Source organism: Lingula anatina, chromosome 4 (assembly GCF_051362555.1).
Source record: "Lingula anatina isolate TDL-2025a chromosome 4, LinAna3.0, whole genome shotgun sequence".
Taxonomy (NCBI): Eukaryota; Metazoa; Brachiopoda; class Lingulata; order Lingulida; family Lingulidae; genus Lingula; species Lingula anatina.
Window position 1 is genome coordinate 12,432,367 of NC_141770.1, and position 17,949 is coordinate 12,450,315.

Genomic DNA, 17,949 nt, shown 5'->3' on the forward strand with positions numbered 1-17,949 from the left:
AAAACACAACAAGAGGGCGCTTTAAGTAAATTACGTCATGCTCAAATCATTACAGAGAAAAAGCTCACGTATCTAAAATAACGTTATTTGGTGGAGCCAATTAAGTGCAATTCCCATCGGCTTTTATACTCAGGCGGATTCCTCTATTTTTTACAGCAAAATTCATCAAAGCCGGGTCGACACTGAATAATTCTTTGAATATAAACATAAATGTACAAAAACGTAATCTCCCATATGACAGGCAAATATTCCTAGGCCTACGTAATTAATAATTAGAAAACTATGCAGCCTAGCCAGCCTGAAATTGCCACTTGGTGTTAAATAAACTTATTTTCATAATTATTGTTATAAGTACACGTATCCCAATACTCAATTGCAAGGTACACTTAGTAGAAGTAACAACGTGAATCATGCCCTAAATACAGATTACCCGCCGAGCCAGGATATCTAGAAGGCGGTCAGGCGGTTAAAAAAATGATGTGCCATTTTTGCCTACTAACTCATCGATAATAATTAAGATAATAAAGGGGAAATATGGCTCAGTTAGTGCCGGAGTGCGATCTGCCGCTCTTATTTGGGGCAGAGTTGGGGCTGTGGGAATTATTCTGATCTTGAAAAGGAAGCGGTGGGTTAACACACGGAACGTTTACCACCACTCAGATAATCATCGAGTTGAAGTGTTTCCTTAATGCCACAAGAGACAATTGATGTGTAGGGAGTTAAGAAAATCATCAGTCCATCCTTGACTCAATTCGGAGAAAACAGGTTTCCTAAAAACCTATAACCTTGCGTTGTTTGGTGACGAACATTTGCACTGACATCAAATGAACTCGCAATGGAAATTAAACTGACCTTATCTGTCTCCCTGTCTGATCTGTACGTAAATAATCTTTTTTATTAATAACCTTCAGGAAGAGTAGGATTAATCTACAATTCACCTAAACTGTAAAAGATGGAATTTTTATAAAGTAAAAAAAAATATATATATATATATAAAATCTCCGTGTGAACAATTACAGCAAAGAGGAATTTGCCAATCAAGTCCTCTTTAGACTACTTCGCCCGACTTTCAGTAACTTAAATTATAATATTTGCATATTTATTTACATATTTAGAGTAATAGCACATGATAAAAATGACTAAGACCAAACAAGAATTATAATCAACACGTATACCATATACAGACTTGACATTTAATATGGAATACTTCAGTTTCGACGGTATGCCTAGGTAAAAATGCGTTCTATTTTCAAAAATCTCAAATCTCATATTAGATATGTGAATGGAGAAGTGTTTAGTCATGTGTATCGCTTCCAATTAACTGAATACCAGGTTTGTTGTGCTGCTGAATTATGTAATATGCAGTGGTTTAATTGGGCAGTGCTCCTTTGGGCAAATCAAAGCTTGGATTTGGCAAAGCATGGTTCTGTCAAAAAAGTATCCATTTGTCGGCAACTACTGCATAGAACAATCTGAAATTTTGCATGCAAGTGGTCGGTCTTGCAGTGTGTAAAATGAGCTATGCAGTGCTTTACAATTTTTTTTAATCTGTGGCAGAATGGCGAGGAAAAAGACAGACATTGCCAGACATATATCGCGCCAAACCAAACGCTCCGCACAGTTTTATAGAGTAATGCCCAGACTGATGTACCTACACAGAGGCCACACCCAATGTATTGGAATCTTACCACCAGGGTACAAGACCCACTGTCTTTCGGGATATGCTGTTGCAACTAAACAAAAACGACCCAGTCCGTTCAGAATGAGGGGTAAATTGCCACCAAAACGCAATTTTCAAGGCCCTTAGCGAACACCAACCTGGTTTTAGCAGGTTAGAATACCAGACGACCTCCGAGAAATCCACTGTAAACAGCAAAACATCGTTGTATATTTCCCTAATGAATTGGGGACCTTGACCGTTTCTGGGTTGAACACTGAAACTTCGTGGCTTTCTTTATTAAGGTCAGATTTCACCTGTAACGCGCAACTAGTCAAAACAGAATTTTCAGACATCCAGAAGAGGCCAAGACGAAGCGTGTGCCGCATCTAAAGTGACTAAGGTCATTAACAGCGTCAGTATTTGGAGTTGATACCACATTGGTGCCAAAACACCAATGGTAGTCATCGACGAAAACCTGAACCAGATCAAATCAAGGAATAATCTGGGAACCACTTGACTATCATTTGATAGGGGGCAGCTTAGGAACAATTTTAGGTTGCACGGTGAGATAGCCGGTTCACACAGAGCGCTTTTAAAAGCAGATTACTTACAAAACCAAGTGAATGAGCAGCTACCTTGGTAATCAAAATCGCCATATTTGAACCACATAGACAATACGTGGGTAGGTCATTACTAGCCGAATCAATGGCCTATATGCCCTACAACAAAACTGGACCAAATTGGACAGAGTTTGACCGATGCCTGGAATGTTATTCCAGATTAAACTCTAAAAACCTATCCCAAGGAATGCCTTGCCACGTGAGAGCGCTGGTAGCAGCCAGAAGAGGTTAGGCGTAACAGCAACCGTTACTGTGACTAGACACTGACATGAGGGTCCTTTGTGGAGAGTGTAACTCTTTTACAGACAATAGTTTGAAAAATATGGAGATCCAAAATATCTCTTTTAATGGTTGTCGTATGTATAGAATAGGCAATGTGTTTTTGTTTGCTTCTCTGGCGAATTTCATTAATGAACTGATATCACAGTGACATCCAGGAGATAATTAAAAGTTATTAAAACACGATTGTAATCCTTATTTTCATTTATCAGTCAGCAAAATAGGAAAAAACTGATGTAAAACGATTTGGAAAAAAATATTCCATATTAAATGTCAAGTCTGTATAATATGCACACTTATGTTAGTAATGTTAGTTACATGTACAATCATTTAGTTTGAAAATAAGTTAAGTAATGTTGGGAACGTTTAGTTGTAAGGTGTATGATATATACAGTTTGTTGGATGCGTTTAGTGGTGTTTTTGTTTGGAACCGAGTCAAATAATTATTCCGAATATTAATTGTTTAACTATTACTGGTATTGTTTAACCTAACTTAAGTTTTCAAGAAAACCATAACATTGCATCGGGTATTAATTATAAACGTATTATACGCATGTTATCAGAGGTGAGTTTTCAGCGATAACCAATGTCTTGGGGACTACAGCTTTGAATTAAACGGAAAACTGATGACTAGGAAGGACAAAGAACGGAGACGGCTCAGACCACTGCTGCCAGTCAATGTCAACAAATAATCCAAGATGTTGCAGCTTGCTTGTTTTAAATCAGACGTTACACAGGAAACATCATTCATGTTCTTCGAGTGTGTGACGTTGCAAAAAATACCGTTCTGCCTTCGTTTACTGTATTCTATATCATTGTTTTATCTATCTATCTATCTATCTATCTATCTATCTATTCATTAATTCATTCATTCATTCAGTCAGTCAGTCATGTATTTATATATATTTATTTACGTATTTATTTATTTATTAATTACTATGGCCATATGCATATATCCTTCCATGACTGGATAATTTGGCAATCAGTACAGCTTGCCCCTATGTGGGTAGGAAGATCATGCGTAGCAAGCAGGGCAGTATCCTGCAAGCATGGAATAGAATACATAGGGGAGACCGGGGCTAGTTGACACTTTTGGCCTTGCAGAGCCAACTAGGAATGAGTTAGAGTAACAAAGCCGGTTTCAAAGTAAGCCCCATGAACTAAGCTACGTATGCAACGTCATTATTTTTCAAATATAACGCCAGATGGCTCACAATTTAGCAAAAAACGCAAATGACGTCAGGGGGGCCAACTTGCCCCGCCGCAGGATTTGGAAGAGCTTTGGGGTCGGAAAAAATCGTCCTACTAGCGAGTGTGGTGTGGCAACAAATAAAAGCTGACAAAAATCATTCACGAATTTTTTGTGGTTGTCTTCATTTAAGTTCCGTAGAATAACAGTCTTTCACACGATAGGAGGCATTTACGATGTTTTGCGTTTTACTTATGTGATGCTTTCTAAGACGACATTCCTGGAACATTGTGTTTCACCCTAATTGCTAAAAGGTTAGGTCCACCTCACGCGGATTCTCGAATGTTTACTAGTCCTGTATGACGCTACGCAGTGCTGACAACCTTAATATAGGTTATCTTGGATTATGATTTTTACTCTTAGACCCATGATGCAATGCACAGGGCTCCAAACATGCTCTAGACTATTGTTCTCAATCGTGGAATAAATACTTAGAACTTGATTACCGCTTTAAAACGAATGCACCGAATACACCGCTTCTCTCATGGCCTACATAATTGATAAGTTCTATGTACAAGGACAGAAAATGACACTATATCCATTTGAGAATACACACAGAAGTTTTAATCAAATGGAATAGGAATAGTCATGGGACACTCCCTTTCTGAAAGAGTGCAATTAATAATATAAATAGCGTCCCTTTTGGGTATGCTTTGTTTCACGTCATGCATCATGAGGACAGTCACCCAATTAAATTTAAGCCATAAATTTTTTTCCCTCATCTTCGAACCCATCTAGGATGTGATTAACGGTAAAATGACTGCTCCTCCCTCTAGGGGGTATAAGTTCGTGTTTTAATCAGTTTGTGATTAGACGTATTTAGGCTTTGCTGAAAGCAGGCGGTTGATTACAAATCCCGTACGTACTTCTTAGTCATCCGTCTTAAGCAAGCCTCCGACCTCAGAGATCACGTAAAGAAATAACGGTAGGTGGCAAGAAAAGCGTCTAAATTGAGTTCGAGATTAAATTGACGAGAAATTGTCAGGTTTCTCCCCCCCCCCCCTTGTCATCATCATCAGCATGAACCCTAAAACATTAAAAACCATAACTTGATATTGACAGGATGAAGAAGATTTGTACGTATGAAATCCCCCTAGCAGACACGCCATGTACTTGACATGAGCGGCCTGAAACAGGTCTCTAAGACTACTGGCAGAGGACCATTTCTTGCAGCTACTCCCTTTCCATGGTTTCTCAAACTAATTTATGTAGCCAAATGTTCACAAGCACAACGAAGCTCGGTTTTTGCTCAAAATAAAAAAAGAAATAAGTACATATGATTGATATTGTCATTTATTAAAATGACGAAATGTAATATGATACGAATGTACAAGATGGGGGATAATAACAACATATATAACTATAACTATAACAATAACTAGAAAAGCACTCCGAGAGCGCAGACCTCCGCCAAGGCAGCAATTTTTTTTTTTATTATTATTGATTATTGATTGGTTATGGATCCAGATCACCACCAAAAACAAAAGATCTGTTCCTTGGTCCACTTCTGACAGCTCCTGAAAATTTCATCAAAATCGGTCCATAACTTTTTGAGTTATGTTGATGACAGTCAAACAAACAAACAAACAAACAGGGGTGAAAACAAAACCTCCTTGGCGGAGGTAATTAAATGATTACACATACATCCCCCATGCAATAGAGCAAAAGTTGGCAAAACAATGGCGCAACACAAGTGCCTGATGCTTAGCCGGTTTTATTTGCGATTTTAACTAGAAAGTACAGAAAATCTTTAGGAACGGCAAATCCTCTGGCACAGGCAAAACAGCGCAGAATGAATGTCATTTCCCTCGAGAGAAAGCACTACTTAAGAAAACTATTAGATTTCTCTAGGGTGGCAAGATTAGTCTACGAACATGTACATGTAACGAACTAGCTACCCATTCCCTAAAGCATGTTACGGCAGCAATGCATCTGCCCATTAACGGCCAGCAAAACGTCTGGTTCTTTTGTAGTGTTGGTTGTATGGCAGGAAACGTACAAGTAATACATAAAACTGAATAATAGTAAGTCTTTTAAAACGAGAATAACAGCTTACATTTTGGGTCTTTACAGTAGGACAACGCGGGGTGTTCTAGCTTGTTTCTGATAGGATTTTTTTTAAGGTCAGGCATTGCAGCTGTCACGAAACGGCACTACTTCGTAACGCGGACGCATTGAAAAGTCTCAAAATACGTCGTCATATTACCATATGTCTGAAAAATAAGTACAAACGAGGTCAATGTTTTCTTCACAGCTGAGCCGGCTCCATCCTCAGACCCGGTTACCAGAACAAACTTTGTAAAGCTTCACAATCTTGTAGTAGCAATCTCGCGCCAGGTTCGGTCTATTCATTCACGCTACCAGGACTGATGGATGATACTATAACACACAAAGTGTTGGCATCTGTTGTGTAACTCAATTAATGGTTGTATTTTGCCACCTGCTCCAGCAGATGTGTAATCTTAGAACATAATGAAATGAAATGTAATGTAACAGATGTAAAGACAGATTATACTCAATTTTCACATTGGCTGTGATCGGGTACTCGGATATAATCGCGTTGTTCTTCCTTGAAACAACATTTTCCCATATTACGATTGGTGTAAACTTAGCCAGATCTATTTACAGTAGGTTACCAAATACGTAACAGAGTTTTTAAAGCAAGAAGAAGCATCCACAAGTATTTTCAAACATTTAACCGCAGTGTTACCTGAATATAATATTTACGGTATGTTTTGGTCTTCGTGATATCCCTCCGGCAATGAAACCGAGGACAGTTCACCAATGGGCAATTCGTTCTCTTAAATGTTTCCATTAACTGTTTCATGGCAATTGTAACTAAGGCAATATACCCGTATATTAGGACTTGCATGCGTATAGACATACAAAATAGCATTTTATTAAATCTATTTAATCGACAGTGGATTGCCATTAGTAGCATCCCGAAGGTTTGGATTTTAATTTTTCCTTTTTCCCCAGCGCTCAGCAAATGCATTACTTCGACTGACAACCGCCGCGGGCTAGATACAAATTGATTGATGCTGAGTTTTGTGTACTAAGATTTTCTTTATTTTTTTGCTCCCTCTCTCTCTCTCTCTCTCTCTTACGTTTTGTCAGCCAAAACAATTTGTCACATTCTTAATAAATTCAGATTTAAGCAGCAAATTATTTCTGTATCTCAAACTACATTTCAAATGGGAAAATATGCAGTCGGATGATAGTTCTGTTCAATTTACCATAAGAACCCTCGGAATACAATGGTGATGTGTGAAGTCAGTTGGGTCAAAATCATCGAAGATATGAGAAAAGACAAAGGCGTTGTTAACAAGGGTCGTCTTCACGTTTAATCTTTCTGTCTGTTTTGCTGCAGCGGTGTATGCATTCACAAAATAACTCAGTTTTGCTTAAATTGATTTTCCGCCTGACAACCAAACGAAACAAGCGGGGACGTTTTTTCCCCCGAAAGCTACATGTATTACTGATATCTGCATGTTCGTTGACATTAATTAAACCTAGCGTAACAGTAAATCATCTAATCCTAGGGGTATCCTTCACAGCATAAGCAGCACTCCCCAAAAGACCAATCAGTTACTTAAGTGCACGTTTTAAACCCCAACATTCGGCCCTCGACGAAAATATAGATACCATCATCGCTGAGGATATCGATTTACGAACGATTTTCTGGGACACCCGAGACTCAATATTTTCTGTCTAGGTGGAGGCGTTCGGTGTATCCGCACGAGAGCATGAAATCTTTTGTTTTAAGCTTTTAAAGACCTTTCGTTTGGGCGAATAAGATCTTTGCATTAGACGATAAAGGGGGGTTAAAGTAATCATACATGTAGGCTTACAAATTCTGCAGATTGTTTAGAGACTTCCTCTATACTTCGTTAATGACATTGTAACATACACGTGCTGTATATTGTAATTTTACATACATAACATATTCATGTCATATTCGTGACAACTCAAAGGATCACACCATTTATGAATATTTAAGTTACAACTGTCCTAGAATGTAAATATATAAATTAATGGCAATCACGAAATCACTTTTTTTTTCAAAAAAAAAAAAAAAGAATCAAAATTGATACGGCATTTTAATTAGCAAAACGAACCTAATAATCTGCCTTCACAATCATAATATGAAACTAGGGGGAAGTTTGTTTTTTTTTTCATTTTGCAATATCCAGATCTAGATTTAAGTCTCCCTCCTTACTGAATATGAGTTAATGTTAAAACTAACTTTGCCTACTCCAAAGATGCAGGCTTATACTTTTGTCCGTATTGTTCCTTTTCAAGCCAATTTTACATCGTAAGTGCAACACGACACAAAGAAAGTAAGCAATCGCTCTCTCCCCTGCACGCCCAAATCGACGCTCAGATAAAAATATACATTTCCACTAAACTGTCATCCACACCTTGGTCGTAATAGGTCAGATCTAGCCCAGAAAATAAATGTGACTCTCGAGAGTATTAGTTTGAGGGACATAAAACCGTTACTTCAATTCAGTTTTGAAATCTATCTTACGGGAGTCCATGCAATGTTCGATCCATTAACTGTCTAAAAAGGATCCGATGCTTTGTTTGCCAACATATATTCGGCCGGTTTACCTGTTAAAATTACGATGCTGCTTCGAATTCTGCACTGAAAGACTACAACCTATATATCCACGTAAACAGACTTCTTGATTTTGTTTCGACCATTGTCTTTTGTACAAACTTTAACTATTCTATTTTCACAAAATAGCTGGGAAGCGTGACATGGTAAAAACTATATTTGGTTGCTTTTTGGTTCATCATCGATGAAAACTAATAACTCCTTTGAAAAGTTCAAATAGAAGAGGTAAACAATATAATTTTCAGCTTTAGTTTTTCATATTGAAATAAAAAAAGGCGGCATATAGCCTTTTTAAAGAGGTTTGATTCACTGTCACCACGTAAACCTTTGAGATGGCCCCTAAATGAAAGTGGCAACTGGAGAAGGACCATAGAGTGCCCTTAAAACAACATCATCCATCCCCCAAATGACTGCCCAATCTAAGACTGCATCCCCATAGATTTAGATCGATTCATCTAGATCGACTTAACTCCCTGGGGGTTTACGCTAAATTGCTGTCAGCCGAGCGCGCACGACAGTTAATTACCCCCTTGCAGCTTTTAGTAGGCGGGACAGACGCTTAAGGCGGCTAAGCTGACAGTAATCTAGTGAGACTCCCCACAGGGATAGATCGATCTAAAATCTGAGGGAATGGGGTCTAAAAGACCGAAGCTTTTAGCATTTCCGTTGTAGACTCCGGCAGTTACCCGATAAGTTTCAGATAATAAAGATCAAACCATCATCCGATATTTCGATTTCCTACACGTCAGATATAATAGCAAACTTGAAACAGATAAGCCGGTTAATTATCCCTTTGGACAAGAAGATTCCTTCATTAAAGAAAATCAAACCATTGTTAACACATAGCTTCCGTAGTTATAAAAGAGACCAATCCTTATATATCAGGTCATCTGGATTTTTCAGCCGCTTGCCTGGCTAGATGTTTTTGAAAAAAATATGTTCAGTCTAAAAGTCTATTAGGTGTTTCAGCATCTTGATAACCAGCTGTATCCCGAGCCATTAATTTAAATAAGCTTGCTCACACAGCCTTAAGCACCAATGTGCTATTACAAGAGAGATGAGCCGACTTAAGACAGATACAAAGGCCGCTTTTAAACAATTACCATCGTAGTCGACTGCAGCCCACGCTGCACGATCAAGTAAATTTCCCCTTTGTCTTCCTTTCATACAAAATTGAATGACGCCTGTACATCCCGAGTATCCATCAATTAGTTCAAATGGTATCGGATAACGATAATATGATACGGAATCTGCATTGCATTACATGAAACAGTTGACATATGAGTCTTCAACTTACGAGATGCTATTCGAAACCTCATGTGGTCTTGTTTCAATGTCGTTTGACCACATTAGTTTGGTAAATTGAGAAATTTGTGAAAGATTTGAGTAATCTGAGGTGTGTAAGTCATGGCGTTGTCAAGGTCTCTTGTCATGGCTCAGTCATTGGGTGAGGTGAGGACGGATGCCAATTTATTCGGGACGTGCGCCCTATGCTGGCAACATTCGTCATTAAGTAATCTTATCACTGTTCTAATAAAGAACAAAGAAAAGAATGAAATAGAATTATCAAAACAGTAACAAAATAATTATTTAGCACAAGCCGAAAATATTTCCATACCGTTAGCTTGCGGCCAACCCTACCGTAGACAAGCAAACGGTATGAATATATTTTCAGCTTGTGTTGAATATTTATCATCTAGGATCAAACTACTAAGCTGTTGTACGTTTTTGCTCAGTTACAAAATAGCCTACAGTATATCTTTTATTATATATTAAGATATTTTATTTGAACATGGCCCGCAAAATTATATATGACACCATTCATAAATTCCAATGTGAAGGTAATATTTGTCAATAAACGTACTTTGAAAAAAGGTTTATAATTTCCAGAAGTATTTCAAAATAAGCAAGTTCAATTTTGGATTGGATAGTCGACCTAAAGTGCATGTTGATTATGGCCAGACTTATAAAAAATTCAGCCGTTAATGTCAATGCAATATGCTATTTTATCTATCACTACAGATTCCAGTAAAGAAGGAAATTGCCAAAAATAGTTTCTCTTTAAGGCCTCAACCCTCAAGAGAATATCTCCGAGTTATGCCTTCTACAACTAGGTTTTAATCATATTCCCCTTTTTCCTGTGAACGTTCAACAGGATGAAATACCGTACACTGAACAGACAGATGTGCCGTTGATGGCAAAAGTGAAATATTTGGATCGAGCAAAGATGGTACGCTTTTTCTCTGTTTCTTTTATCATCTTCTGAAAACTCGGTTCGTCACACTGCTATAAATATCTCCCATATATTCATATCTTCAATCTTGATTAAGATACATGTACGCACATCCAAATGATCACGCATGCAGTGAGAGCAACCCAATACGCCTTTTGTCATGCTTATTTCACTAATATGTTACTAATACGTCCTCTTATGGCATTGCAAATAAGATACATCAACTTTAATTTGCAATGTCTGACAACGGAATTCCCAATTACCATTCAGGTAAAGAAAAATGGCGAAGTTCGTAAATATTTTGAGGAATATTTTTTTCTGTCCATTTGTGTTTGGTTCCATCGACTTTTTCATGGTAAGTTGGGCGATTAGTGTCAATATATATGATTAACGTACTTAATTGCTTAACAAGGTCAGCTTTGATATTAAAGATTGGATAGGTTTGCGAGCGAGCATGAAATAGAGAAATGTAGAAGCTTTTGCTCTCGAAACGCAATCTTCGGATTTATCAAAAAAGAGAGTAAATTAAATTGCATCAGTATTGCGTTTCATCCGAACAACCTGTCAATCGAGAATAAGAACAATGATTGATTAAGGTAGAAACTGGATTAAGTTACTAGGCTTTAGCGTATTTTTTTTAGAAACATGTCAGTGAACATGGAAAATGCATTGAGCATTTTGCAGTGTCTATTTCATTAAACATATCGATATATTGTTCAGTTTCTGTTGAGGAAAACATATTACAACCCAGCCAGATATCCACGTGTAGGTGCAAGCTGGAACAGCTGTTTTTGTTGTGGGTTAAGGTTTAGCCGAAAATTCCGCATCGTTCCCAAATTGGTTCTTTTTGGCCCAATTAGGGTCCACGTGCTAACCACGTGGAAAGTCACTATGGAAATCCAAATCTAGTACCCTTACGAAACCCATGTTGAATCCCCAGTCAACCTATTTAAAGCCCATGCGGAACCCATGGATATCCCAACAAAGCAAGTATGTTGCAGAGTCGCGATAGACCTGTAGTCACAGAATTGAAGACCCGTGTGGACACGCTTTTAGTGATAACGACATTCTCATTCACGCAACGTGTGGCGCTTTTTTACTATGATTCTACCAACTCTACGACATCTGTAACAAGCAATATAGTTTAAACTCTTCTAAAAATTTACAATGAAACAAAATATTGTTTTATCGCCAATATGTTATCCCGCTGTAACTATTAGATTCCACCTTGCCTACATTTCCATTTGCCAAGGTACTTAAGGGAGGAGTCGAAGCGCAAATAAACTAGCCAAAGAGACATCTCGCAGAAAAGCTATAGTGAATATCAATTTAAGTCGTTAAATACTTGTGCATAGAAGTGCATAGAATAGAACTATAGAATAGCCGGGATTTTTTAATTATGTGGCTACCACTCAATAGGCATGTTCTAATTTTAAGTAATTGTGACTTATAAAAAACAGTATCTGTAAAATCCACAATATTCTCCCATTGAAAAGATCGAGTATTTACCGTATATTTGACCATCTCTAGAGACCCTATAAGGAATTACAGACGTCTAAACAATGGCAGACACATCAACGTTCATTCAATTCTTTCTTGGAAACAACGGGATCTGCGGAAGTTTCCAGCACTAAGTAGTACAGTAAGAACAATTAAATTTAGACCAGAGGCCGGTCTTGTGTTTTCACAGAGCATAGAAGCTATTGACTGCATGAATTTACGCAAGGTTCACAGTATGTGGACAGATCTGGTGTCTATAACTGGTCAAACATGCTTGACGGCAAGGTTGGATCAAATATGATGAACATTCTTCAGTCAAAGGGCAGGATTTAAACTATTCAGAGTAATGTGCAATGAGATAAGACTTGACCTGGCATGTTGATCAACGCACAATGTAAGTAAAACGTACAATGACCAACGTACAATGTATGTAAAAATAAATACTTAAACCACTGACGTTACTCAACCAATCAGCCATTCATAATAAAAACCGCTGTAGATGAAAAAACAGGCAACTATAATATATCGCTAAGGTAGTGGAAAACACCGGTAATACCCATCAACGCGTGTGGTAATTAGACAGGCCTTAAACAGCATTTGAATGACGTGTGACACCAGATGAACCATATTCGTTATTATTCAAAGGTCACATATCAAAACTGGTATAGAGCCATTCGAAAGAAGGACAGCAAACATGCTCAATCCCGAGTCCCTTTATAGGGATAACAACAGGAAAGTGATAATTACGGAGGAAAGAGATGAAAAATGTCCCTGGCATCATGTCAATAGACAGGCAGCAGGTGCGTGGAATCCTATCGCAATGACAGTAATGGTCGGCATAATTGAGAAAAAAATAATCTATCAAGGTCTTTTTGCACGGTGGTTATTAACATAGGTGACAACATGTTAACAAAACTGTCAAGCTACCGACAAGATACTGAAATATATTTGTCGATTGGCGAAGTACTAGTTATCACTGCTATGATCTCAGTATTGTTATATACTCCCCTAGCAAAAAAATATGTCATCCTTAAGCATAAATGTATATTGCTACAAGGGCATCTAAAGATTTAATCTTACTATAACATAACAACTAGTCAATCGGCCATCGCGTAAAATGAAGATGTGAATAGGAGGACATTGACGTACCTAGTGTGGCCATTGAACACCAATTATATTTTAATATGCCTCCGTTAAGTGAGAAGGGTACATATTTTTTACCAAGCGGTTGACATAGGAGGGCGTTTTGTCCGCCGAATTGCCAGAAGGGTGGGTTGTTCCATGAAAACCATTCAGGGGGCTAGACAACATTATCACCAAACAGGAACGTGGTCTAGAATGCCTGGGTAAGGCAGACCGAAGAAAACTACACCCAGAAAATAGAGAATGTTAACACACCTTCTTCGTAGAAAACGTTTCATGACATTTACGAGCTTGACTGCAACATTAAACGAGAACAAGGCAAGCCATGTTTACCCCAGCCAACAACTGGGCAGTTATACTGGCCTAAGGTGAAATCTGGTTCAGCTTTATCAAAAACAGTTACAAAAAAGTATTGTGGTGTATTGGTTACCACTGTGTTGGTAGGTACAGGTAGTGGTCAACGGGAACTTTAACGCAGAGCAGTGCATCCATGTCCTGGAAAGGGACTTAAGGGAACATCTTTGGGGACTGTGACCACCCGGTTATATATATGTTTTTGCATTATAATGCTTCTCCACGTACGACCAATGCAGCAGTAGACTGGCTCACGCAAACCAGCTCCAGACCACCCCCTATTGCCAGCTTAATCCCTAGATCAGAACCTCAGTGAGAATGTGTAGGATATATGGGCAAATTAGGGATATAGCCCTGCAAACAAAAATGATCTCATACTATCTTTGCACCGTATGTGGAACCCCGTCACTACGTAAACGTTACAGAACTTTTTGACTCTACGCACATACGCGTCAGGAGCATCCTGCAAACAAGAGGATAATGTGCAAAATACTAAATTTTGGCTTTTATTTTTTTACTGTGGTTAGATTATTCATTGGTTGTACAATCAGTAAAATTTTGTGAAAAACAATCTTTCAGAATTTGAATAAAAAACACTGGTTTATGACATGGTTTTCTGTATGACTAAATAAGCATTGAATTGGGGGTGACTTTCTTTTTTGCTAGGGGAGTATAATACCAATTTTCTGGGAGAAAGCAAGTCAGACTGGGTGAACCCAGCTCCTACCCTGGCAGACACACATTATTTGTGCATGCACGTCTATTGTGGGAGGCTGCAGTCTGATCGAAATTAAGGTTCAATCTTAAAAGTATTGAAATTTGCTCTCCATTATCTCTACGTTACATATTATACCGTGCCAACCAGCTGGTTGCCATTCAACTAACGATAATTGGGTAAAATTGTCTGCATGTTTGTTTTGACAGATATTTCAACACCGTCAGATGTCTGTGTGTGTTAAAAAGAAAGTTTTCGTTGGTTCTTGATTAATGCAGTATTCCACCTGTGACGAAATTAATTGTTTTCGCATGCAGAACAAGTTTTCTAACATCGGCATCTTAGCCTGAAGCTTTATGCTTTATGTTCCTAGCATGGTGCACTGATATACTTGAAGTTATGATTGAGACTAGATGACAATTGTATAACTCGGGTGTTTCAAATAGACGGGGAAACTTTCCATTCTACTTCATCTTAGAAGCTCTAACAACGACCCCTTTTGCGTTTTTATTTCTTTGGCTGACGTTTGCACCGAATTTCTTAAATTAAAGCAGACGTTATCAAAAAGTCGCTGAATTCTAATACCCATGCGCCTCATTAAGATAATACCAATAACATGGGCAAAAAAAATCTTGCAAATCTCTTCGAAACAGCAGCCAGATTTACACACCAGACACTCATTTTTCCTCTTATCACAGAAGTAATCTTGAGTTGCCAATCAAACATATAAAAACTTACTCTTTTTCCTAAACAAATCAGTAGTCGGGTAAACCATCGACAGAAACAACACCTGGCAGGTGAGATTTCAGCTGTCTGAACCCGGCGGTCAAATGATACAAACATCAAAGACAACTTACCATTGGAGACCTCATGCGAACAGGAATTCCACCAGTCGCTCTTTAGAATGCGGAACCAAACTGAGTGATCTGTGCGAAGATAGTCTGAATTTAGAAAGAGAGCTGGGTATGCCTGGTGCTTCTGTGAAAAATAAAACAACTGCCGCGGTGCATATTTCCTAGATACCTGTGCTAGACCATGCCATGAGTACTTTTTGCTTCTAAGCCTTAGATCGAAGATATAGGCCTACCTTATATACCCGGCAGCTAAGACGATAATTATAACAATCGACGTCATTCGGCAAAACAGCCTCTTGTATTGGCTGCACCCGGTGACAAGAAAAGCTTTGTCATTTGTATTTCTTTGAAATATCTAATTAAATCATGGCCGCCCTCGCACTATTCTAAAGAATTGTGATATTCGTGTAACACACACACACACACACACACACACACACACACGAAGGTAAAAAATAATTCAATCAAAATGCTACTCGAAAAAACAAAAAAAAATCACATCTGCATGCTCATCAATAACCATATCTTACGGGAGTGTAGGTCTTTCTTCGGTTTGTCTGGCATTTAATTAGTACTGGGAAAAGGCCCGTTTCCGCTAAATAACTTCCGTTAGTACAGTGGCTAATCACAGCGGCCAGCGGGATTGGAGGACATCCGTGAAAAAAGGGTTTGAACTGTGAATGCCGCATAAAATCACGTGAGAAATATAAGTTTATAGTTTATTCATTGTAACGTATGCATCCACCTGGGTGGATGAAAATGACGATATAAATGTAATGAGTATGCTATTAACCAATTATAACATGTATGGCAACTCCTCACTTACTAAAGACAATTGTTTAAGCCAAGTTACTATTACTACTACTCAACTGCCGATAGGTGCAGCACTGTCTTTTAGATCCCTCCTAGCAAAAGCAAAGGAGAGATACTGACCTAATGCAATGAGGGTTACTTCCTCTTGGGATTTCATAATGGCAGTAAACTTTTCACCAATTGTTCTGAGGCCAAAGTTTGTGTAATGCTTTGTAAATATCTGATACAATTAATGTGGCAGTTATACCTGGTATATGTGTACCAGACAAATTACCCCAACGGTAATTCACATCGAAACTTAATCTTGTGATTACTGAAACATTATGAACTATTCAAAACGGCCACGCGTTACTTCAGTGCCTTACCGCTCTGTGAGCAAGATTTGTATGCCGCCTCTTGCCCTAGGGAAATTGCAATGAAAGCGAGATGTCCCCAACCTCATGTTCCACGAAAACCTACTAAGCGTTAGTTATCAACGGACCATTATCTACGATTAATTAAATCAACTACTCTGTCCCCTGCGTGCTGATTGTATAAAACTCTTAAGCGCTAAAAGTGCAATATATACCCCTTATCCTAAATCATACTCTATATTTTTTTTAAATACAGAGTTTACCCAACGTTGTTAATATTAATTAAAGTTCTGTGCATAAACACGGATGTTAAATGTCGATTGCTGCTATTTAATGCTGCAAAATACTCCCATCAAATCGGATTTTAAAGACGATCTCAATATTTCCCCCCTCACGCCCAAAGCCAACTTGAATCTTTCCAAACAGTGCATCAAAACGCATCTGCTGAATCAATTTGTAAAGTCCGTTCAATTTGAACGAATTAAATGCGACGTCCTAACAGTAGGAGTCTGAGTGCGATCTCGAATTTATAACTTTATTTCTACAGCAGACGCATTTTGATGCTTTAATGTGGTACGTACAGTTCATCTAGTACATAATTCAGTTTGTTTCGAATTGAATAAAAATCCACAGACGTATTTTGTTGAAGTAGTTGCTAATTTTAATTACACCTTAAAGTATATGAAAGAAACGACAAAAAAAAAAAAAAAAAAAAAAAAAGACCTACGGAAGGCATTTATGTTACAAACGCAGTTTATGCTACTTATAAAACCCTACTAAAACGCTGTCGGTGACAAATCAGGCTTAAGAGAGCCGAGTTGCGTTATATTTATGAATACTGAATGGTTTTATAAAGAAGAAATATCTTTGACAAAGTTAAATCGAGATAGATGCATAAAAGGTGTTTGAAAAAACATTATGGGGCCAGTTTATTAAGGACGTTTATTTAGCACTAACCAGCGTTTAAATCCACCATTTTAAGTATATGATTCTTATGCGTGTTACATAGAGGACGTTTAGCACTAACCAGCGTTTAAATCCACCATTTTAAGTATATGATTCTTATGCGTGTTACATAGAGGACGTTTAGCACTAACCAGCGTTTAAATCCACCATTTTAAGTATATGATTCTTATGCGTGTTACATAGAGGGCATTCAGCACTAACCAGCGGTCAGTTAAATTTATACGTTCCAAGGAGGTGATTTAATTTTAATAAACATCATATAAAAATGGCAAATCTTTTAGGCTTGTCAGGAATCCTCAAAGATACACGTACGTACACGTCAGAAGAAATACTTTCAATTTTGATACATCAGCTGATCAGGGAATTCAATGCGACATTTGGGAAATCCTCCACATGACGATTTTGCTCCAGAAACTGTTAAAAATCATTCCTTGAGTGTTAGGGAGCAGATTTTTATTACTCTTATTTAGTTGCCACTGCATCATTTTTGTAAGTGATGGGGACACTAATGGTGCGCGTAAAGAAACGATTGAGTTTTCTTGGTCTCTTTACTCTTTGACCTTCTATATCAAAGACTATGTGCAGGCCA

General features: G+C 38.0%; 1 protein-coding gene across 3 annotated transcripts in view; it reads right to left on the reverse strand.

Annotated features, from left to right (window-relative positions):
* LOC106180945 (allatostatin-A receptor-like) overlaps positions 1–17,949 on the reverse strand; it is a 35,787-nt gene that overhangs the window by 3,459 nt on the left and 14,379 nt on the right. The window contains exon 1 of one of the 3 annotated variants that reach the window (XM_087010465.1): positions 15,232–15,443. The exons of 1 other annotated variant lie outside the window; for it this stretch is intronic. The gene's annotated coding sequence lies outside the window, so the exon portion shown is untranslated. Of the gene's footprint in view, positions 1–852; positions 953–15,231; positions 15,444–17,949 lie in introns of those variants that run through there. One more of the 3 variants, XM_087010467.1, reaches the window with a different exon arrangement.